This window comes from Equus quagga, unplaced genomic scaffold, assembly GCF_021613505.1.
Source record: "Equus quagga isolate Etosha38 unplaced genomic scaffold, UCLA_HA_Equagga_1.0 130790_RagTag, whole genome shotgun sequence".
Lineage (NCBI taxonomy): Eukaryota > Metazoa > Chordata > Mammalia > Perissodactyla > Equidae > Equus > Equus quagga.
The window spans coordinates 6,044-30,988 of NW_025796319.1; the positions used below are offsets into that span (position 1 = coordinate 6,044).

At 48.0% G+C, this 24,945-nt stretch overlaps 1 long non-coding RNA gene across 4 annotated transcripts; it reads right to left on the bottom strand.

The window, feature by feature from the left end:
* Positions 1-755: 755 nt before the first annotated feature.
* Positions 756-24,737, bottom strand: LOC124232843 (uncharacterized). Of its 4 annotated transcripts, none has more exons than XR_006886921.1 (4): positions 24,221-24,422; positions 22,893-23,298; positions 8,227-8,673; positions 756-1,475 (listed from the first exon to the last, which is right to left on the bottom strand). It is a non-coding gene; the product is annotated as an uncharacterized LOC124232843 (long non-coding RNA). The 4 variants fall into 4 exon arrangements; XR_006886923.1 differs by lacking the exons at positions 756-1,475; positions 8,227-8,673 and adding exons at positions 22,473-22,768; positions 24,528-24,737 and having other exon boundaries at positions 24,221-24,356; XR_006886922.1 differs by lacking the exons at positions 756-1,475; positions 8,227-8,673 and adding exons at positions 22,474-22,768; positions 24,528-24,737 and having other exon boundaries at positions 24,221-24,348.
* Between the last annotated feature and the right edge of the window lie 208 nt (positions 24,738-24,945).

Genomic DNA, 24,945 nt, shown 5'->3' on the forward strand with positions numbered 1-24,945 from the left:
ATCTGACTTTTCAGCCATAGATTCACTGCTGCTCACCATGGAGTCTCTTTCCTCGCCCACCCTGAAATTTGCTTTTTCTCAGGCACCTGGTGGATTTTCTCACCTTCAGGTCTTTTCTCTTGCCAGTTGTTCTGCTGAAAATCCCCTCGTCCATATTTTTGACGAATGAAACCCTCTCTCTGCTTCCCCTGCCTCAGAACTGAGATCAAGTTGCATTGTCTGAGGGGACGCTCCCTCCTCCTCACTCCTTCCGCATTGAGTTTGTGCCACACATGGCATTTTCCACTTACAACTTTGGGTTGTAAATACTTGGTGCATATCTTACATTCCCTCCTAATCAGTGGGTTTCACACAAGCACGAGGGCAGCTAGTGGCTTGTAAGCAGTGTTCTGGGTTTTGGTTTTGGCAGGGGGTAGATCTGATTTGTGACACTGCCAATTTCTGTGGTGTAAATACTACTAATGTGACATCACTGACCTCACAGCCACTGGATGGGAGTTGGAGGTCCTTCTATATCTGTTAGATTCATGTTGCAACACCAAAGATTGCCAAGGATTAGGAAAACCTGAATTGGGACATCGTTACATAAAAACCAATTAGGACTCAGTGGAAAAACTTTCCAGTAACTATAACTGTCCCATAAACTAAATAGGTGTTTTGCCAAACGCCCATCTGGGTGAGCAGTGTGGGAGAGGTTGCCGAGACACCAAAGAAAAGACCCAGAGACAGTGAACGAGACATATGGGTTTATTGGGAGTTACTTACAAGGAAGGTCCAGTGGTGGCCAGCTAGATGGTGAGGTGCACCCGCTGCCTCCCCTGAGAGAAGCTTGCTTAAGTAGACAGAGGAACAAAGGCTGAATGCCTGCCAAGGGGGATCATCCCTGTATGACCTGCATTCCAAGGACCAGAGCCCCCCGGAGGGCCCCTGTGTTCCCTCACACTGAGAGGGTCTTGGTGCTAACTCTCCCATGAGAAACCAGTTGGGTTGGCCAAGCCCAGGACCGTTATCATCATGAGAGCTGGCACATAGCCCAGACAGGAGCCTCAAGGACACATGGTTTTTAAAGGGGCACCCTAGCTAATGCCCCTACACTCCACCCCCCACGTGTTGGAACGGCCCTTACGATATCATTACGCCAGTCTTCCACGGTTTCCCTCGAGCTAGACATGGGAAGAGCATTGTAGCTTGAGACCACAACAGCAACAGAGAGCACAATATGAAAATAAAAGTAGTAAAAAGGCAAGGACACCAAAGAAAACATGTCACCAGGTGGAGGGGCGTAGAAATAGGAAAGTGGGCAGCGTTCCTCCACTCTTGTAGGGCCCTTCCATCAGAGGTGTTGGCAGCTTGGAGACGCCATGGTCGCCCCGTGGTTGAAGAGAGGCAGCTCGCTGCATACCCAGCAGCTGGAGCAGTTTTTGATGTCAGCAATGGTGTGTGCCCAAGCAGCGAAAAGGCTGGCAGACATTGTCCTAAGGACGAAAAGTAAGATGTTTAGAGGAGACTAGAACAGAGAGGTCATGACCATCCAAAAAGACATTAGAGTGAAAGGATGAAAATGCCTTGGGGAATTGGAGGTGTTACCATGATATCCTGTGTTAAGCCTGTCCCCCAAGGGGTTAAGAGACGATACCAGTGGGGCTCCACCTGCCAGTCCCAGGGCCAAGTGACCATGTGGGTCCCAGTAGGGAGTTCTGTGGTAGAGGCAAAAGCAAGTTGTTCTTAGTGCCCAGCTGTGGTTGTAGTTTCTCTCTTTGATTAGGCCTTGTCTGTAGACATACTGTCACATCAGGTCCTTGTGTCAACATCTGATATGCACTGGGTTGAGTGCATCTCATGTTTATTCAGTTGATGTAATGTCATTGTCAGGCGTCTCATCCAGTGGGCTAGGGTATCGTCTCTTCTGTCCTCAATTGTTGTTTCAGCAAGCCATTCATCTGTTCCACCAGCTCCATGGCCGTGGGGTTGTATGGCAGGTGAAAATGCCAATGTCTGTCCATTTGATCAGCCCATGTCTCCACCTGGTAACCAGTAAAATGTGTACCTTGGTCACTGTCAATGTCCATGGGAACATCGTACACAGCACAGAGGTGTCCCAGGCCTCTCATGGTGGTCTTCTGTGTGGCCCTCTTGCTGAGGTATGCCTGCAGCAGTACTGTGGGCATGTCCACACAAGTATGGGCGTACCGACAGCCACCAGAAAGAGGCAAGGGCCTGATGTAGTCCATCTGCCAGTGTTGAGTGGGCTGGTTGCTTCTGGCAAGTGGCCTCTGTTCCAGGGAATGGCCCAGGGCCTCTGCAAGGAACAAGAAGGACACACCCGGCAGACCTGCACCACGTCAGCACAGTGCAGGGGGAGGCCCCAGGCCTTAGCAATAGCCCATAGGTCCTTTGTCCTTTGTGTCCAGTCTTCTTGTGTAGCCACTCTGCCACTCTTTGAGTTGGTACTTCTTCCAGGAGATGGATCTGAGCTAACTCCTCTGCTTGTTGGTTTCCTGGTGGTGGTGTCACCTGATGTGCAGACACATGGTACACTGTTACCGTCATTCCCTGGACCCGCTGCCAGATACCATCCTAGAGTTCTGCCCCCCACAATGGGAGACCATTAATAGGCCACTTTTGTTGTGCCCATTGTGCCATCCACAGGGTGAGCCCCTTTCCACAATTGGGACCAGAAGCCAAGAGGCACTAATTTATTGCTTTGCCTCTGCCAGAGACCCCATCTGAAACCCTCTGAGTAACTGGAAACGCCCAATTCACACGGTTGTCCTTGTGTTTAAACACCCAAGGACTGGATTTGTTTCACTGTTATTTTGGCTTGGGTGAAGGCCTCCTGCTTGGTGGTCCCCCTGTCCCAGATAATACCCTTTGGCACCAACTTTTAAAGAGGATAGGCAGCCTGTATCTTATCTATAACACTAGCAGGAACCACTTTTGTCTGACCCGACCAGACAACACCCAAGTACTTGACAGACAACCCAGACCCTTGGACTTTATTGTTGTTTACGACCCATCTTCGTTGGCATAGGTGGGCGATGAGGGAGCTAGAGGCTTCTTGAAGATCTGGAAAAGATTCAGAGCTTAACATGACACCATCAATATAATGAAACAAGGCAAGCTCAGGGGGGTTTGTCCACCAGGCGGTGTTACAGAAGCGTTGCTGCAGGGTGGGGTGAGAAGTAACGGAAGCCGTTTTGCTCATTTCCACCCCCAACAGCAAAATGCTTTTTGTTCCTGTAGACCAAGACATTATTTCCACATGTGATCTCTAGTCGCCCAATACCCAAGCCATCTGCAGGCGCTACAGGGATGGGTCGAGGTCCTTTGGCCCTCCCCCAAGCTGAGGGGGCTAGGGTGTTCCCCAGCTGTCACTGGGGGCACTGTTAGAGCCACCAGAACAGCGTTTGGTTGTTTATCACTTTTTCCCAAGGGGTGCTTGTTGCTTCCCCGGGCTACAGCAGTCACTGTGCAGATTGCTGTCTCTGCACGTTGCTGAGCCTCAGTCGTGCTGATGCCAGAGAGAAGGGAGGGGCAGGGAGTCCTGGCCACCTGCTGCTTGTGCTGGGGCAGGGTGGCTGGACCATGCATTTACCGTGTTCTCCCTCCCCCGCAGGCACTTTCTGCCCCCGGCCAGATGGGCTCCTGGCCTGCCCTTGCTCCTGTGCACACGCTGGAGCCAGCGGCTCTTCATGCGACTGCCTTACTTTTGATATTGAAACTTATTTATTTTAATCTCAGCCAACTTGACCATACACAAAACTCCTTGAGGTTTTACTTCCACAAACCTTTTGTCACTTACTTTTTACATTTAGACTTTGTCCCACGTCTTTTTTTTCCTTCCTAGTACTTTGGGACAAATTTATCTTTTGTAACAAAACAAAGAAAAATATCTCTGTTCTTTATACCTTCTTTATTGAAAACATACATTTTACTTTCCTTGTATAGAGACTTTGTAGAAATATGTGTTTTCTCATAGAAAATTCCTCAGCAGGTACAGAACACGTTTATCAATAAACTCAAGCATCTTTTAGGTTCTTTGAGACAAGAAACCAAAAGCAGACAAATCTATGCTTAGTAATCAATTTTTAAGATTTTATCTTATGTGAAAATGACCAAGATACTCCATGAATTTTTATCATTTAACTTAATTTAGCAAAACCCTAAAGTTTCAAGTTACCAAAAAGATTTTGGAAGCTGTTTTTCAAGAGTTTATATTATAAAACATAATTATTGTACCTGAAAACTCTTACCAATTTTTATTTAAATCATTTGTTCCCAAGAATTATGTTTAGATTACTCACAAAAACCTCATCTGACATTAAAGCAGTTAGCCATCATCTTGGGCTATTTTAAGTACATGTACCATAATATATAATTATTGTTAAAAGGTTCCCCCTCAAATTTTTACCCTTTTCACATCTGCTTAGTTTACTTGCTCCCCAATTCCTCCAGTTCTGCAGCAGTGGAATCCCGCATGGTGGAATGCACATGCCAAACAGGCTGAGGCAGATCCGTGGGCTCTACCCCTGCGGTTGGGGCTGGTCAGACCTCCGTCCTCTCATCAGACTCCCATAGGCGTGTTGACAGAGCCTCGATCGTTTTGACTTGAACCAGCCGTGCTTCCCTTTCTAATTTTAATTTCTCTTGTAGCTGCCTCACCTTCGCCTTAGCTTCCATTTTGGCTTTTGTTGTTAAGCGAACAGTGGCAAGGAGGGGACATCTCACCGCAGCAGCTACCGCTCAGGCTTCTGATTTCTTTCTCTCATCATTTATCATGTGACTTCCCTTGCCTTTGTTGCAAGCTGTCCTACAGTGGAGAGGGGTTACTCCACAGCTGTGGCAATGGCCTGGGCTTCTCTCATGCCCAGGACTTTCCCCTACGTCCTTTGGCATTTTCAGGGTGTCCCCGTCCTCATGCACTGGGCCCCATCCATCAAGGGTGGTGGCAATTGGCCCCCACAAGGAGGACATCAGCCAACCCGGGATTACCCCCGTGGATTTCCCCTTCCCGTCCCTCATAGTCTTGGCACTCACACAGTTTCCTTTGTTCTCCTGGCTGGCTCACCAAGAGTTCTGCCACATGCCCATCTGGGTGAGCAGTGTGGGATAAGTTGCCAAGACACCAAAGAAAAGACCTGGAGACAGCAAACAAAGCATATGGGTTTATTGGGAGTTACAGGAAAGGTCCAGTGGTGGCTAGCTGGACAGTGACCTGCACCCGCTATCAACCCCTGAGAGAAGCTTGCTTAAGTAGGCAGAGGAACAAAGACTGTGTGCGTGGCAAGGGGGATCGTCCTTGTATGACCTCCATTCCAAGGACCAGAGCCCCTAGAGGGCCTCTGTGTTCCCTCAGACCGCGAGGGTTTTGGTGCTAACTCTCCCATGAGAAAGCAGCTGGGTGGCCAAGCCCAGGACTGTGAGCATCATGAGTGCTGGCACATAGCGCAGACAGGAGCCTCAAGGACACATGGTTTTTAAAGGGGCATGCCAGCTAATGCCCCTACAATAGGTTATCTCATAGACCAGGGAATTGGGTGTCATTGGAGTGCTCATAGCTTAAGCGGCCGTGGCCATGGCCCAAGATGACATAGATGATATCTACACTACACTCAGTGGTAATCTAAATGTTCCTGTCCATTTCTACCAACTCTAAGAATTTTTGAGTCTCAGATGAGTGTGGCTCCAAGGGAGTCTCATATGGCAGAGAAATAGATGCTGATATCACTAACCCAGTATCACCATCAGAAGCAAGGCAATCACTCATTAGAAAGGGTGTCCTAGCTGGCATGATCCACCTGCTCCATGCACTGAATGAAGCCCGCCCCCTTGAGCTGCCTCTCCACTTTGCCTTGTATGTATGAGTTTTTACACATGAATATTGGGCTTGCAGAGTGGTGTCTGATATCCTGAGTGCAGATCTGATCTCTCTGAAGGCAGTCGTCTTTTCTCCTGCCAATCCCCCAGGGAAGAGATGGGTCAAAGGAAGAAAAAGGAAGCAGTAATTCAGAAAGTTGGCTTTAGGTACCAGTCTATCGCTGGAACTCATCCGCCCACCATATGAGAGTAAGTCCAGGGCCAGGAAGAAATAGAGTCTGCAATCCCCAGGGATCGAGCCATTTCTTGTAAGAAAATTGTTCTAGCTTCATGTGGTTCTATTTCCCTTTTGTTTATCCTCTAGGATTTATTACACTTTCATTCATTCTTCCAGCCTTCTCTGCTCTGTGTTGGAGAGTATTCAGTTTTGTTCAACAAACCTTTATTAAGCACCGTTTCTGGAGTGGGAACTGTGTTAAGCACCCAGGTATAAAGGTGAATAAGACACGGTCCTGACTTTAGGGTATTTCCAGTAGGAAAGAAAGAAAGAAAATAGAATTCTGAGATATTGCAGTAGATGATATTGGAGTATGTGGAAGACAAAAAGAAAAGTAAGTCAAGGAAGGGTGGTGAGAACCTGCTCAGAGGTGTGAAGATGGGAAATGATAACGGTAGTACATGATGGGCCTTAGCATACCTGCTTCATTCATTTAGTCCTCACCACAACCCTAGGAAGTTGATGTTTATTATCAATATCCTCATTCAACAAGCGAGTAAATTGAGACTCAAAGAGGATAAAGAACAAGCTTAAGTTCATTAAGTACCTATTAAGCAGCAGAGGCAGGATTAGGACCCAGGCAGCCTGGCCTCTGGCTTCATACCTTACCTCCATGCCATGCTGAGATATTCTGATTGTCCAGCCTGGGTTATGTGCCCACCCCAGAAGTGGAATGAGAGCTAACTAGTTTCCCACATAAAAATCATAGTATTAAAATCAGAAAAAAGAAAACTGGATGTTGGGCAAGCAAAATCAACAGTTATCTATTGTAGAATAATTTCAGAAATGCAGCTTTTCCTTTCTCTTGGATTATTTGCTTGGGATAAATTTCCCACAGATAACATCTCATGTTAAATGAGTTTTGATACAGGATGCCAAGTAGTTTTTCAACAGGATTGCATATTTCCATTGTGTTTGCCCAGAATGAACTAATTTCACCACACCCTTTTCTGTGTTGGATGCTATTACATTGTTTAAACCTAAACAATTCTAATTTTATTAGACTCTATATTTGTATTTGTATAGTTTTCCCTTTCTCTTTTTAGAGCCGAAAACCCAAATAAGAGAGTAGTCAAAGTTGGTAACATGAACCTCTGAATCAACAGATGAGCCAGCTGGGCGCCCAGGGGTGAGGGGAGGAGCAGGTGTGCTCATTCATCCCTGCAGTTCTGGGAACAAGAGGGCTGGCTCTGTGAGAAGGGACGGGAGCAGCAGGTCCAGCCCCAGCCGGGGGTTCAAGTTTAAAAGCTACTTCAAATGCAAAGCCTTTTTTTTTTTTTTTTAATTATTTAGGGTCATTTTAGCAGTGTTATTGCATGAAAGTTAGACTCAGGTCAAAATATGTGCGCATACACCAACAAAAAACGGCTAGAAAACCGTTGAGGAGTTTTGCGGCTGCCTTACTGGGTTTCTGTATCTCCATTTTTTAAAATCGTGACGAGGGCAATTTCCGACTCTCTGCCAGTAGTGCTGCCAAGTGCACACAGGTAGAAAAGGGTAGGCAGGGATCAGCGCTCTAACCCGCCGGACCCGGCGCCCCCTCTCCTTCGTGGGGCAGCTCCGCGCGAGGTCCAGACCATAGAAGTGCGGATACCTCCCAACTCCTAGAGAGGAAACGCAGACTCCCCGGAGACAGACTTCCCCCGGCGAGCCACTTCCGGCCACGCCCCACCCGCCCCCCTTTAAGGGGTTTGGCGGGCGACGGGAGGCTCTGTTCTCAAGTTGGGGCTTTTGGGAGGTGTACCGAGGGTTGTCGGGTTCCAAAAGCCGGGGCGGGGGGCCGCAGGCGGAGCCTGGTCTGCGGACCCGCACGCCGCGGAGTTGAGGTGAGGGGAGGAAGGCTTCACGGAGGGGTTACCTCGAAGCCACGGCGCCGGGGTCCTTTTCCCCCGAGTGATGCTTCGGGATCGTCCCCCGAATACCCAGAGCTATGGACTTCGTTCCTTTTTATAACTGCTGGAGGCCAACTGGCTCGTAGAAAATAATGGGGACGCCCCAACTTAAAAAAAGAAAAAAACATAATTTAGGGCCTGTTTTTGTGTATTTGAGAGAACGGCCGTCTTGCCCATTTTAAAACCAATATGACCTCAATAAAATAAAAAACAGTCAAGTAACTAAAACCAAAGATGTACCTTAATATTTGATTGCGGCCAGATCTGGGAGTGAGAAGTCAGGTCAAAAGCTGAGGAACCGTGGCCCTGGAAGAACAGCGGGGTAAAGGGGGAACACACAGAGCGCAATTTGCAATAGGACAGAAGGTACAGGGTGGGAGGGGCACGCCCTCCCTGCGGATTAAAATCACGTTCTCTTTCCAAGGAGAAATGGGAGTCTCGCGATTATAGGTTACTTGTGGGACACCAGCTGGGTTCTTTCTCTTCCAGGACGGCCACTTGCCGCAGGCGCTCACTGCCTGAAGTTTTTGAACTTGAGTGTCCTCAATTTTAAAATGCGCATAATGTCCGCCATCCTATCCTGTGTGTGTGTATATGTTCTTTCGTGCAGCGGATTTACCTTCTCCGACACTATAAGATTGTGTTACGTAGTATTTCATATAAAGAAGCTCTTACCATCCTGTGTTCCTGAGGGGAAAATAAAAGATGGACAAATAAGTTTGGGATTGGAACTATGGTCTCCTAGCACAGTTAATAATAGAATATTAAGTTGTTCTGAGGAGCCCTGCAGTAATGGAACTCGCCTAACTTTGTTTAGCCTGGTGTTTCTCAAGCATTTTGACCACAGAGACTTTTGAGTTAACACCCTAATAATATCTCTCCAACGCGGTTTTTCCCAGAACACATTTTGGGGAATGCCGACACAAAGAAGTCATTCACCTGGGCACGGAGCTGCTCAAAAGGCAGTCTCGCTTCTCACAAGACATTTCAGAACTACTTTTTGAAAATCATGTGACTGGATTTCAGTAAGGATAGTTTCAGTTTTACAAACGTTCGAGAAAACAGTATATAATTAATGAAGCACGAACAAGCCAGATAACATTTGGAAAAGGAAGTGAGACCGCCTGCCCTTTCTCCTACGTCCGTCATGGACAGGAGATAAGGTCTCAACATTGAGCAAATATTATCAATATATAATTATCTACAAAACAGTGGGAATAAGTATTTGGAAAAAGTGTTAATTATTCCAAGTGGAAATTCTACAATTGAAGGCTTCATATGACAAACCTAGGAAATTTGTTCATGGACTCCTTGGAGGACCTACTTTAGGAAGATATGATTAACATTTTCTCCTGTGAATAGAATGTAGCTAAAAACCATGAAAGTGTGTTGTATGTAAGTATTAAGTGACATCCGCTGGAAACTTGCCCTGAAATTAGGGAATAAAATTTAGTACAAGGATTACCTTGAACTTCATTCAAGATCGCTTAGTTACTGAAGTAACAGTAGAAGCTCTTCAGGAGGTAGTTTCACATGTTTGGCACAAACCTCTGTCAAGATGGGCTGTGAAGTGACTCACTAGTATGTTATAGACTTGCAGTTTCAAGCAAGGCCAGCCTAAGGATGACAGTAACGCTGGAGGGTCTTGTTCCACTCCGGTCATCCACTCTATAGGGCCGGCAACCTGCTTGCATTAGTTCACACAGGTGAGCAGGCTTCACAAGACACACTAATGCTAACCAGACTCAAAAGGGACTAATGTATAATTAATTCCTGGAGTGTTAATTAATTCCTTTCTAGTGAAAAATATAATTGTCAGTCAGTTGGATAATTGTATTTGCCAATAGTCGTTCCTTCTTGAAGGGAGATCTACATGGGAGTCCAGATTCTTATGCTATGCTATATTACATTGGAGACACACGGCATGGAATCATACCAGGGAGAATGATAACCAAGTTTAATGGCATCCAGTGTCATTGGATGTACGTGTCATCCATGTACGGATGTACCTGTCAGTTTGGCTAGATAATCATCTTCATGGGTAAAAAGCACTCTCCCAAGGAGCTAGAGGTGAGAGAAGTCATTTTGTCTCTGAACATCCCTTTCAGAGATACCCTCCCCATATTCTTTCTCAAGCTAGAGTACAATGCAGTTGACTTGGTTTAACCTTTTCTGTTTACAGCCCTATCCCGCTGTGCCTCCCTGGAGGTGACCGAGTTTGGATTTCGGGTCTTCACAGACAGTCTCTGGGCTCCTTTCTATTGATAACTGATTTCATTCTGTATGTTTGGTCTCCTTCTAAAATTTAAGTATCTATGGACCCCATATAACCCAAGAACCAAGACCTGTATTAATCTGATAATCTCCTTTTCTCTGTGACATTGTACTTGATGTTAAGATTAACTACACATGATTTTGTAATCAAATAATACCCTTCAACTCTATAGGACAGATAGTCCAAACCCATTTTGTTCATTGTTGAGATATTATAGCTATCATTATTTTGGTACCTTTTAGGTCTTTTCTCCATTTTTAATTATAAGTTCCAGTAGTGACTGGCTTTGTGTATATTTTATACGTGCTCCCAACAACAGTTGTCATATATCTACATTGGTAATAACTTATTATATCTGAAGAGTGGCCCGAAAGAGAAATAATTAGGAATTTGAAGAACTGTTGGGGTTGGGCTCAGCAGATCTCATCTGGGACAAGTGAACAATTCAAGGACCCAAAAACCTAGGATCTCCATGCTCCACCTGAGCAAGAGAGGCATGGGATAGAGATGATGGGAAAAGACGACGATTGGGGGCAGAAATGCAGCCAAGAAAATAACACCAGCCAAGAGATCTTATGTCAGTGCTTTAGGAAATTCTTATAACAGGTGATGCCAACCTGCCATGAGATTTTGAGCAGACTGCAAGAGCTGTGTCATGAAAGCCTGAGCCCAGACATTTGTACAAAAGAGCAGATACTGGAGCTGCTCCCACTGCAGCATTTCCTGACCATTCTGCCCGAGGATGACAGACTCCTGTGGCAACGTCATCTAGCAAGTGCGGAGGGAGCTGTGATTATGTTAGGAGCTCTGGGGAGATGCAGGATGATGCAGGACAGTGGGTGAGAGGCAGGAGGTTTGAGCATGTGGAGAGTTGGCAGGGGACGGGGGTCAGAGGGCTCGGACCACCAAGTTCCAGCAAGGTGCATAGTCCCAATAATGGGAGGAGAGATGCTAAAATGGTCTCTGCTAGGCTGGAAAGTATTGGTCTCTCTAGTCCCTTAGAGCTTTCCCTAAAGCTTGCTGCCCTTAGAAGTTAATGAAGATTCTGACTTCATGTTCTTTTTTCTTGTATCCTTGGAGATATTGTGTTTTCTTCTAGGGTTTTCACTACAATTTTATGCTGATTCCTTCACAAGCACAACACTACTACCTGTTTTTGGGTCTCCCTATGCATGGACAAGAAGCCGTTGCTTCTAGAAAAGGCGTATGTGTCCCAAGCCAATGGAAAGAAGACTTTCAGGACCCCCAGCTCTATCTAAGCATTACAGATAAGAAGAAAGCTTGCTCTAAGAGGAGAGTTAAGGTGAGAGACTTTCAAGTATGAATACGCAGAACTCCATCCAGCTGGAAAGAGAGGTAAGGAACAATATTCTCTCCAGGGCAGAGGGTTCCCCAGACCCCAGTTGTAGCACAATACCTTTGGTTCATTGTCATTCCAGTCTCCCCAAAGCTTTGCCTTCACATTGCCCTCTCCTTGAGAAAACACTGCCCTAATATACTTGTCTATTTTCTTAGTGGAAAAAAAACTCTGAGAGCCATATCAGGCCTCCAGCACATCCCCACAGATACTCTTCACTCCAGTCACACCAAATAGTTGCAGTTCTCTGAACATGCTGTCGCCTTTGCATATGCTGTTCCTTCTGCCTGGAATCCTCTCCACCTCTAGCCACCCAGCCAACCCCACCCACACCCACACAGCACACTCAGTCCTCTGTGATCTGGGCACTGACGACCTCGCCAACCTTCTTTCTCACGATATCTCCTCCATATCCGTGTGCCAGCCACCCCAAACTACACACACTTCTCCAAACGTATCGAATTCTCCCCACCTCTCTGTCTTTGCTAACAAGGCTCCCTCTGCCTGAAGCCCCCTTTCTCCTCTTTTCAAGCTGTTAATTATCTCTTTAGCTTTCAAGGTTCACACCAAGCATCATTTCCCTCTAAAGACTTTCCTAAAGCTTCCCCACCCAGAGTCAATCATTTCTAGGGTGCAATTTCAATTAGTGGGTCCTGAAATTAACTTAGTGGGTGGGGCCAGCATTTTTTTTTAAAGATTGGCACCTGAGCTAACAACTGTTGCCAATCTTTTTTGTTCATGCTTTTTCTCCCCAAATCCCACCAGCACACAGTTGCATATTTTAGTTGTGGGTCCTTCTAGTTGTGGCATGTGGGACACCGCCTCAGGATGGCCTAATGAGCCGTGCCATGTCCGTGGCCAGGATCCGAACTGGCGAAATCCTGGGCTGCCAAAGTGGAGCGCACGAACTTAACCACTCGGCCATGGGGCCAGCCCTAGGAGCCAGCATTTTTTTAATGGAATGTCATGGATTGGAGGGCATCACATGTAAGTGCATCAAAAGGATTATTTCCTAAAAGCTTTGTTTCAATTTTATGTGTACTGGATCACAATGGAAAATGTATTTCTTGTCAAAAATTTGAAAAATATGGTATTTGAATTTGATAGAGACTGAACCCTTTTCCCATCGGTACAAAGAGGATAGTACCACTTTCAATATACCACTTTTATAAGCTCTTGTCAAGCCACAATAAGTACTACTGTATACAATAACTTGCTGGGTAATTAAGCAAAGACCAAGTAATTCTGGTTGGTTGGGTCCTGTCAGGCAGGCCTTAGGCGCAGACACTCTTGATGGCACCAGCATTGCAATCTCAGCAAGTGCCAGCAAACTGGGGGAGGCACTATCACCCTAAAGAAGGTGAGGACAGGTGACATCCTGGGGAGCAACTGTAGTCCCTCACCCCCACTCCTAACCTGGCATGACCTGTAGTCCAGAGCCGCTGGGCAGACTTGGAAGTTCAATGTCAGAGAAAGGCAAGCTCTGAGTCAAGGCTGCCATCTTCATCCCATCCTCTTGCAAAAGAGGAGAAAGCTCGTGTAAAAAGCCACGGATGGGGTAAAAGAAGTCATGATCCAGCTTGAGAGTCGGAGAAGCAGCCATTGCACTGATGGTCCAAGGTGAAACATTAACCTTTCTGGGTAAGGAAGTGAGACCGTGAGATAGAGACTGACAAGCTTCCTGTGCCCTGGGAATATAATTAGATCCAGAGACTGGCCAAAGTCCCCAGTAGGGGAGTAGTCATCTAACAACAGCCATCAGGAGGACACACACAACTGAGAGCAGACAAGGGGGCGTCCAGAGACACAGGGAGGCGGACGGGCCCTGCCGCTGACTGCAGGGTGACCAACGTCAGGCCGTCGACCTGGTCTAGGTCTCAGTCGCTTCCTCAGCAAAATGAGAGGGCTGGCCTGGATGACCTCTAAAGTCCCTTTCACTCCTGCACTTCCAGGGAAAACGTCCAGGGACAGCTGAGTCAGAGTGTCAGCAGCTGAGACACAAGCAGAAGACACAGCCATAACTAGAGCAAAGAGGCAGTCAGGCCTGATCCAAACCCTCCCGGCAGTTTGCTGGTTCTGTGACCTTCGGCAAGTTACTTAACTTCCCTGAGCCTCCGTTTCCTTATTTGTAAAATCAGGAGAGTAATAGTATTTTCTTCACAGAAGTGTTGGCATAATTAACGTGACACTATATATAAGTCTCTGGCAGAGAACCTGACAATAGTAGGTGCTTAATGAATGCTGAAATTTTAATATTCACTCTTCCCTCCCAAAGAGCTTAGGGCTCTTGCTGCCAGACTAGTCAGCAATGTCACCAGCCTTTCCTTCTGGTCCTTCTCCATGGGAGGCCGAAGCACAAGGGACAAGGGTGCCTCAAGAGAGGCCCTGCCGCCATGACTAGGCAACTTCTCAGAGCAGCCCTCAGAAGCCTTCAAATCAACCCTGGGAAAAGCAAGCAGGAAGAGATGCTACCAGGGGTCAGATGGAGACTTTCCTCCCTAGGCGCAAAGGAAGCCAGAGTCTGACTAAGAGACCCTGGCTTGGTCTGCTGGAACCAGAGGTGAACTGAAATGTGGAGTGCACCTTGATTGGAGGGAGGGGACGGGGGGAGACTGTGATGGGGCAGTCAGCGAGGTCTGATGAGGACAGCCACATAGCGTAAAGTCACATACGCTTCTTCAGGAAGCCGTCTGGCTGAACAGTAAGGAAAGTGTTCATGCTATGCAAAATTCTGCTTCTTTAAATAGAATTTAATGATTTAAAATATACATGCCACATTCTGTTTGCAAAAATCATGTTTGTGAAAACACGTACAGAAAGATCTGTGCATATTTTTTCTTTTTTTTTTTTTAAAGATTGGCACCTGGGCTAACATCTGTTGCCAATCTTTTGTGTTTTCTTCTTCTTCTTCTTCTTCTTCTCCCCAAAGTCCGCCCGTACATAGTTGTAGATTCTAGTTGCAAGTCCTTCTGAAGTGCTATGTGGGAACACCACCTCAGCATGGCTTGATGAGCGGTGCCATGTCCACACCCAGGATCCAAACCAGCAAAACCCTGGGCAGCTGAAGCGGAGTGTACAAACTTAACCACTCGGCCATGGGGCTGGCCCCCATATTTTCTTCTCTGAGTCAATATATTTCAATAAAAAAATGTGCATACATATGACATATTAATCCTAATGCGTTTTCTTTTGATCTCCCTTGCCTTCATTCAGGATTCTCAATGGATGTTTCCCAGGCCTTTTACCCTCACCCCATAAGAGGCATTACAGTGTCCCCCAATTTTATGATGGAGAATGCTTTGAATAGGGAAGGGGGATAAAAGAAAGGCCAAATATTTTGGCCAAATGTAATTTTTCTGCTAATTAGTGTCATAAAACAACCAGCAAAGATTTTTAAAATAATTTCCTGGTCCCAGCAGGCCAGAGAGAACTCATTCTCACTAGGTCTGCAGAATGAAAATGAGTGATCCTATTCAGAAACATGGAAATGCAGGAAGGAATGGAAAACACCAGAAAGGATAAACATATGGGTAATCAATCCAACAATTATCATGTCTTGTGGAGTTTGAATACATGTGTAGAACTAAAAATGTATGACAATACCACAAAATGAGGAAGGGGATAAACTTTTAGGAAGCTGGTTTTCTGAGTTTCCAGCAGTACTGGGAAACTAGCAAAAGTAATCATTTATGAGACAGAAATAAGATAAGACTACATGTTGTCTAATCTCTAGGATAACATCTAAAAGAAAATAACGTATAACAACAGAATATTAACCTACAAGTTTAGAGTGGAGAGTAGAGTAAGAGAGACTACTGTATTAATCCAAAAGAAGGCAAGAAAGAAGAAGGAACATAAAACAGATGAGTCCAGGTAGTTAGTGTCAAAATTTGTTAGACACCCAGTTGGTGTCAGAGAATAGAGACTTGCTTGGTGTCAGGAGGAAAGAAAAAAGCCTCACTCGTGCATATTAACGCAAAATCCTAAATAAAATATCAGGAAATAAAATCAAGCCTCTACCTAGGGTTTATTCCAGGAATGCCAGGGTGAGTCAGTATTCTAAAATCAATCAAGGTAACTCACACTTAGTAGAAAAAAAATAAAATCATAAAACTAGCTAGGTAGATACATCAAAATGATGACCTCAGTAGTTTCAAAAAGTGATATTCAATTCATCTCTCCTTCCTCTAAGTTCTGTCCCTCCAGTTTGAATTAATTTGTAGAAAATTGTAGTCCCTTCCAGGCCTGGCTGCGCCATAGGCTGCACCACGTGTTATGCTGCAAGGGCGCCTGATTCTGAAACCACAGGATCCTCTGGTTCTGCGTGTCTTTTACTGATGCTTTACTCCGCAAGATGAAACAGAAGGAGGCTGGCAAGCAGGTGCTACTGAACAACTAATTATGGTACCAGGTACTCTGTAGGTACCAGAGGGACAAATATGAGCCAAGGTCCCGGAACATTAACTCATCAGAGGTCCCACTGCTGAGAACTGGCAGGGCTGAGAAGTGAACCCAGTCAGTCTGGTTCCAGAATTCATCCTCTTCATCATTCTGTGACACTAACTCTATATCTACATAACTAACCATAATACTGAGCAGTAGGTGTCAGATACACATAAGTTACACATGCTGTGAAAGCACAAAGGAAAGACACTCATTCTCACTGGCGATGGGTTAGTTCTGGAAGGCTTTTTAGAGAAGGACTTAAAAGATGAAGATTTTAACTGGCAGAAGATGAGAGTGTGTTAGGACAGACTGGGTTATGCCACTGTAACAAAGGTTTAACCCAACAAAGATTTATTTTTCCTATGCAAATGCTAATTCAAGTGGGGCAATATGCAGGGCACTCGCTCAGTGTCATGACTCAGCGATCCAGGCTGCTACGGCCCCTGATCCCTCATTCCATCCCACACTTTCACCATCACTATGCAGGGGAAGGCACCAAAATGTGGAGAATTCACATCTGCCTTTCAATGCTTTCAGCCTGGAAGCCACACACATCATTTATGCTTGTGGCCTGTTGGTTCTAACTAAGAGAGCACATGAAATGTTTGGTGAGAACTTATTGCCTCTGCCACAGAGAAAAGGGACATTCCAGACTGAGGAGCTAACATGTGCACAGGCGTGAAGGGTTAAAAATGCACAGTATGCGTGGGCAGAGCAAATAGATCTAGAACCCAACAGGCCTTGAATGTCATTTCGCAGGTGTCCTAGTCAGCTCGGGTTGCCATAACAAATGCCAGAACAAATACCACAGACTGAGTGGCTTCAACAACACAAGTTTATTTTCTCACAGTTCTGGAGGCTGGAAAGTCCCAGATCAAGATGCCAGCAGGGTTGGTTCCTTCTGAGATCTCTTCTCCCACAGATGGTCGTCCCTCTGTGCATATGCCTCTGGTGTCCCTTTGTGTGTCGTAATCTCCTCTTCTTATAAGGACAAGAGTCAATTGGATTAGGGCACACCCCTAATCCACCTCTTTAAAGGCTCTGTCTCTGTTATGGATGGATGTTTGTGTCCCCCCAAAATTCCTATGTATAAGCCCCAATCCCTGTTGTGACTGTATATGGAGATGGGACCTCTAAGGAAGTAAGTAAGGTTAAATGAGGTCCTAAGGATGAGGCCTTGATCTGATAGGATTGGGGCTTATAAGAAGAGACACAGAGGGGCCAGCCCAGTGGTGCAGCAGTTAAGGTCACATGTCCACTTTGGCAGCCCAGGGTTCGCCAGTTTGGATCCCGGGTGCAGACCTACGTACCATTTGTCAAGCTATGCTTTGGCAGGCGTCCCACAAATAAAGTAGAGGAAGATGGGCACAGATGTTAGCTCAGAGCCAGTCTTCCTCAAAAAAAAAAAAAAAGACACAGAGAGCCCTCTCTCTCCCTTTGTCCCCGTGAATACACAGAGGTCACGTGAGGATACAGCAAGATGGCAGCTACCTGCAAGCCAAGGAGAGAGGCCTCAGAATGAAACCTACATTGCTGGTACCTTGATCTTGGACTTTCCAGCCTCCAGAACTATGAGAAAATAAACTTCTGTTGTTGAAGCCACTCAGTCTGTGGTTTTTTGTTACGGCAGCCCGAGCTGACTAGAACAATCTCCAAATACAGACATATTCTGAGGCTCTAGGAGCTAGGGCTTCCACACATGAATTTGGGTGGGGACAAAATTCGGCCCATAACAACAGACGACTGTTGGAGAGGAGCAATGTAGTTTGCCTTGTTTTACAAGATTATAGATGGTAGCAAAAGGGAGGACAGATGGGACCCAGAGAGCTGGTGATAGTGGCGGTCCAGGCAGAGGCAGTGGGGACAAGAGAGAACGGAGACTAGGAGCACCGTGGATGTGGACTCTTGTCCTTGGCGACTGGATATGATTCAGTGAGGGAAAGAGACCCTGATTCCAAGGTTTCCAGCCTCCCTGCCAAGCAAAGAGTGGTATCAGTAGCCAAAATAGGAAACACAAAAGCAGCAGCCTGTTTGGGAAGAGAAAGACTTCCGTTTGTGCTCTGCCCCAGGAACAGACACACAGAAACGTCTAGGAGACAACTGGAAATACAGCCTCAAGCCCCAGTGAGGGAGGGAGAGTAGCCCAGGATGAGGGCACGGCGTAAGCAGAGGGATGGGGGCGAGAAATCCCAGGGCACGTGCAGACACCCACAGTAAGAACAAAGGTCTTTCCTTGCCCCTGAACTCAGTCCTTCCCACCCTCCCCACAGCCACCTCCTTCCGCCTGCTGCATCTCCACCCGGAGGGCCGTCAAATGCAGCCAGCACCGCACTCCGGCCAACCAAACCCAGAGCCATCCAAACAACTGCTCCCTCTTAATGCAAGTGTTGCCATCTTGCAGTAGCTACTTCCTATAATTCATCATAACTCTATGCAGCACTGGATGAGCCCTCATTCACAAGGACCTTGTACATGCATGAATGTACCTGTGGTCTGAAAGGGGCCACTGGTTTTCCCAGCATCAGGGAAGCTTTCTATGTCACCTGTGTGACCCTGAGCCAGTTATTTACCCTCTCTGAACCTCAGTATTTCCAACCACCAGGGAAAAAATGTAATACCTGCTTCATCTATTTAAAAGGGTAGTTGTGAAAATCAAAGGAAAATATCGAATGTGAAACAGTTACATAATGTCTAAGGCAATATAGGAACAGTGACAGCTGGGGTGGGAGTGGGAGTGATAGCAGTTATTGTCACAATATGCCCTTTAGGGACCAGTAATAAAGCTAATAAAGCTACATAAGAAAAACTCAGATAGACAACCTCATCCAGAGAGAGAGATTTAATCAAATGCTTCTTATGAAGTCAATTCTAAGATTGCTACAAATAAACCACATAATCGTTGTCCTCTGGGAGCTGGGGTGGCCAAGTATGTAGACAGAGAGAGATTAACACACAGCACAGAATAAAGTGCGCCCCCTCTGGATGGTACAGATCCGAAGTGCACAGGCACTCAAAGGGAGCAGACAAGGAATGCTTCCCGGAAGAAGTGGACTTGGAAGGGAGCCCATGATGTGGTCAGGTAGAGAGGAAGGAGGTGTACACTGACCTGGCTGCATTTCAGGGAAAGAATCCCGTAAGGGGAGCCCTGACTTGGAAAATTCGACCCGCCACCTCCCACACAGCCAGCCTGCTCCTGAGCTGGAAGGCCCCACCCCCCCAAGGAGAGAAGGAGCACAGGACAGCGTCCTAAGGCAGCGCTGAGGGCTGGATTCCCTTTCAACCACTGCTGCTCACCCAGCATCTGCAGCTGAGCCACGGTCTCAGGAAGCGGCGGCATCAGGTGCGGGGTCAAGGCCACCACTCAGCCAGCAGGGAGACTGGCCGGGCCCACGCAGCGTCCGGGCTCCTCGTGTAAGAGTGACTGCGAGCCTCACCCGCGTGGACACTTTCTTGGCTCACGGAATTGTTCTGGAACAGAAGCTATCCATTTGGAGCTGTCATCCCCGGCCTTCTGCAGTGTCAGGGCCTGGCAGCATCTCGGGGCCCTGGGTCAGCCGAGAGGCCCGCAGCAGCGAGGGGAGCAGAGGTGACCCCAGCAGGGTGTGGGGGGCTGGGAGGTGGCCCCCTTCTCCTGGAGCGGCCCAGGAGGCTGAGGAGCCACAGGGTTCAGGAGTGACTCCTTTCAGCAGCAGCCAGCTGTCCGTCCTTCCCCAACACACACACGCACACACACTCTCACACCCTGTTATTCTAGTTTCTGATGACAGGACTTAAAACTCTCTCCTCTTTTCGCTCATAACTTTTTTCCGGTTATAAATAACTTTTACTGAAAATGCAGTACTTCACTGAGTGCAAAGACTGTCTTCTTAGTGCAGAGTCAGAAGGACCTAAAAGTGGAGGGAGGAGTCTGACCTGCTTTGCCAGTTAGAGTTAAACTTCTCTGATAAAAATATCAGTAGGTTCATTCCTCTCCCTTTGTCTCAAAAAAAAAAAAAAAAAAAAATCAATCTAGGAAGAATTTGAAACTAAACTTCTCTTCAAAGGAGATTAAGAATAAGTATTTTTAAAAACACAATAGTGGCAGATTTCTTTCCAGCAAGGAGGTCCCACTTTGTACAAAGCAAAGTTTTGCCAGGAAGAGGGGAACATGTGAGCGCTGTGTATGTTTACAGGAGTGGCCATGTCTGAACATTTGTGTCCCCCAAATTCTTATGTTAAAACCTAACCTCCAAGATGATGGCATCAGGAAGTGGGGCGCTGGGAGGTGCTTAAGTCCTAACGGCGGAGCCCTGTGAATGGGATTAGTGCCTTATAAAGGAGACCCCAGAGAGCTCCCTCAGCCCTTCCGCCACGTGAGGACAGAACAAGAAGTCTGTGACTGGGAGGAGAGTCCTCACCAGAACCCAACCATGCCGGCACCCTGATCCCGGACTTCCGGCCTCCAGAGCTGTGAGAAATAAATCTCTGTTGTTTATAAGCCACCCCACCCATGCCATTTTTTTACAGCAGCCCAAACGGACTAAGACAGGAGTCTTCCCATCTGGGTACAGAATAATTTTCCTCAGACCTTTTCTCACGTAAATTCACTGAAGTGCTTCCCCAAAAAATCATAATAAATCTAAAGTGCAAAAATTATGACTGACTTGTAGGGTCTCGAAGAGGTGATCTTGGCCATCTCCTTGTCTTACACAGAAACTCTGCCCACCAACAACAGAAAATCTACCCTGATGTTAAAGCTCTCTGGGAAGGGGGCTGCTGTGGCCTCTCTCCGGGGCCCCCTCATCTTTGTGTTCTGTGTGCATCCCTCCTGAGGTATCTCCTTTCATCACACAGTGAAGACCCCGTGGCCCTTCCCCACACTGTCACCCCCAACACACACACACACTGTTGACCAGAACACAGCCACGGCTTCCTGGCTCTCTCAGAATCCTGACTTCTTCACAACTATTTCCTGAGGCCACAGACAAATCCTGCCAGAAAGAGGTCATCCTTGGCCCCTAAACAGGCCTAGCATTTCCCCTCTCAGATGCCAGCTGACTGAGGTTTGACATCAAGCATTTCAAAGAATCCAGACAGTTACTAAAAGTATCAGAAAGCGATGGCTTCCATATCCGGTCCACCCACGCTCACGGTTTCTTCTCACAATCAGTGACTGTCACTCTCCATAAGATCTCAGGGAGCAGCGTGTTCCTCTAAAGCAGAGAGGGTGCCCTGGGGACAATACCAATCATGTCCTTTGCGGTGCAAAGATGTAACAGAGATCTAAAACCACTGCATTCTCTTTCCTAGGAGGAGCTCACGTCCCAACTACCGGTCACAGCCCAAATGCCCAAGTCCCATATGCCCAGTTGGCTGTGTCCAGCCTCAAAAAAGTCCTCATTTTTGTTACATTCTCAATAACCATTGAGAACCACTCTCAAGTCTTCCAGAACCTCCCTCCAGAAGCAGAATCGCCCATTGGCCATCACCATCTGGGTCTAGTCAACAACGGACATGCAATAGATCCACAGGTAAATGCATGTCCCTCCTCCTGCTGAGTCCCGGCCCTCTTCCGGCACCCCATCTGCCTCAAGAATACCTTCACGTCACTCAAGACCCAGCTGAACCACCACAGAAGCTTCCAGAATTTTTTCATGATATTCCACACAGGATGAAGTGAATGCCCCCACTTAGGCACTTCCTCTACCCTCCAGGTGTCTGTCATGGCACCTGAGACACGTCATTGGGTTGGGGTATGTGGCTGTCTCCCACTACCAGACTAGAAGCCACCTGAGGACAGGGACCGTGTCCCAAATGGCTTTGTTATCCCAGCGTCTAACTATGTCTGAACACAGTAGGTGCTCAATAAATGTTTGTTAAATGGAGGAAACTATAAAAATGATGCAAACAATTTTAAATGTGCCCAAGCCTCCTGAAGACCCCTACTCCTTGTAGTCCTCGCCCAGGCCCAACTGTTTCCCTAAGTCGAAGAGGAAAGCATTTTAGAGGGCTGGAGGAACATCTTTCCACAGCACCACTAGATGCTCAAGGCTGCCAGGACATAGGAGATGACAGGGCAGAACTGGAACAGAGCCAGAGGCCACAGTGGGCTGCCTAGCCATGCTCTTCGGTCCACCATGTCTCATCAGCTAACTCCTCCCAGGCAAAGCTCCTAGACTGTGGACCCTCCACCTCTTTCTGCCACATCTTTTTTTTTTTTTTTTAATTTTCTTTCTTTCTCTCCTTTTTTTTTTAGTGAGGAAGATTGGCTCTGAAGTTACATCTGTTGCCAATCTTCTTTTTTGCTTGAGGAATATTGTCCCTGAGCTAACATCCGTGCCCATCTTCCTCTATTTTGTATATGACATGACACCACAGCATGGCTTGATGAGTGGCGTGTAGGTCCACGCCCAGGATCGGGGCCTGTGCACCCCAGGCTGCCAAAGCAGAGCACGCAAACTTAACCACTACACCACTGAGCCGCCCCCTCTGCCACATCTTAAACAAGCCCAGGACCCCTCCCTGGCAGGGTGCCAGTCACCAAGCCTTGCAACAGAAATCAGAGACGGTGGCAGTGTGGCTGGTGGGCCTGTCTACCAGGGGTTGCAGTGGGCCTGAGACAGAGGCATCAGAGCCACACGAGAGAGAAGGACCCTTTTGACCTTCTGACCAGCACCTCTCTCCCCGGCCCTGTGACAAGCCTGTCATCTCCTAGGCAGCTGGAGCTGTAAAGCACACAGGAGGACCCTGGGTGAACTCTCTTAGCTCAGGGAAAAGAAGACACCCCATCCATCCCTCTCGCTCACATCAGAGTGGTCTTGTGAACTTGAATCTGACCACATCACTCACCTGCTCGAAATTCCTCAGTGGCTTCTTTGGGGAAAAATCAGATGACCTTTGAAGGCAGTTTGCCTGCCTGTCCGGCCACACACTCCTCTTATATAATAAGCTCAGCAACAGCGAACGGCTTGCCTCAGACGCACCAGACCTGCACATCCCTCTGGCACACGCCCCTCCATGGCCTGGGTCCTCCTTCCACCTTTCCTCACCCGGCAGAAGACCGGCATCCTTCAATCTCAGCTTCAAGGCTCTCCTCCAGGTGCCTTCCCTCCTCCTCATGCAGAAGCGTAGAAATGGAAGCTCCTTCCCACTGCATGCTGTCCTCTATGTTTCCACCATTGTGGTGGGCCCAGCTTCGCCGTATCACACCCACAGTTCTTCCACGGTTGGCCCTCACTAGCCTCAGTTTCCTTACCTGTAAAATGGGGATAATAATTGAACTTATCTCGTAGTGCTGCTGGGAAGATTGATCCTGGCAAGCAGCAGTAGGGGTTGGGGAGAGCCAGGGAAAGAAAGGAGAGCAATACAGGGTGCACCCATGAGCAGGTCATCCTGTGGGCCGCTGGAGTTCTATCCTAGTGGGGCCTCGGGAGAAACGGATTGGAACATGCTCTGAACAGTCCCGTCAGAGGAGAGGAAGCTCTGTGTTCATCTGGCAACTCCCTTTTGTCATCAGCTCCAGGATGATTCTGCTAGGGGTCAGGGGGCATCCACTTCCTGGCACTCTGGCCATATATGTGCCAGGCATGTTCCTATGGCCAGAGAAAAGCCCCTGGGCAGAGAGGCTCAGGTGCTTGCAGTGGAAGTCTCTAGACCTGGGCAGGATGCTAACAGCATCTGACACCGTCTCCCTCCAGCTCTGCCATTGGCTGGCTGAGTGAGCTTGGCTCATCTAGAAAGTCAGTGCATCTCATTAGGTCCCTTGTGACTGGTCAGGTGCTTAGTCAGCCCACATCCCCCACGGCTGGGCTGCCCTCAGTGGGTCACTTAGCTTCGGGGGCCTCCGAGGACGGGGCCGGGGCTGCTTTGTTCCTCACTGTATCCCAGCAGCTAGGGCAACGCTCAGCACACACTAGCCGCTTACTGCCCATTGGTTGACTGACCGACCCGCCTGGGGAAATGATGCACAATGAGGTCATGGACAGAGAAACCCAACATTTAGACTCAAACCCTACTAGGGTCCCAGGCAATGGAAGATGGGGACCCCTGCCTTTTCAGCTGCATGTATGCTGTGGTCTATACGTGTGATGTAAGTTTTAACTTTCCAAGATGGCACTTCAGATCCAGAAACGGCCACATATAGGAGCTATGAAGATAATATTTGGGGGTCTTGTTACCTTACGTGGCTCAGAGCTGGAGTGGACCCAGCTAACTGCAGCCCGTGCACCTCTGCACCGGGTACCAGGCTCTTCACCCTCCGACATTCTGCCCAAGCAATGCCGATTCTTCAGGACCAAGAGGCAGCCTGGAAACCTCAATAGATATTATCACAAAACATCGAGCAGCACTAGTGGACCACAGGGGATGCCCTCACTCCTCCACTCCTGCCCACATGCTCCGAGCATCCCCAGCATCTCCTCGGACACTTCCCAGAGTTGGGTCCCTGCGCACCTCCCAGGGCCCAGGGGATGGGACCGCGCTCACCTTCTGGAGAAATGCCATCCTCGGCCTGTACTGCTGGCCTTGGTGTCGGATCGTCATCCTGGACCCTGGATGAATTCACAACCAGAACACTCGCGGTACAGAAAAGCACAGCCCCGGAGCGCAGGAGCCCGCGAGCCCCGCACACGCCCTGGCGTCCGGGGGAGGCGGCTGCGCGCGGCGGGCTGGGGGGCGGGCGGGGCTGCCGGCGGCGCCCCCTTTACTCCCGCTCGGCACGCGCCCCCGGGAGGGCCGGGATCCGCGCCAGCCAATCCGCGAGCCGCGCCGCGGGCTCATTAGCATGGGCTGTGCTGGCGCCCACCTGCCGCCAGGGGGCGGCGTCCGGCTCTGCCGGGGCCTGGGGAATCTCAGGCTGAGGCCCGCGCCTTGAGGACCCGCGAGTGAAGGATCTGTCGCAAAG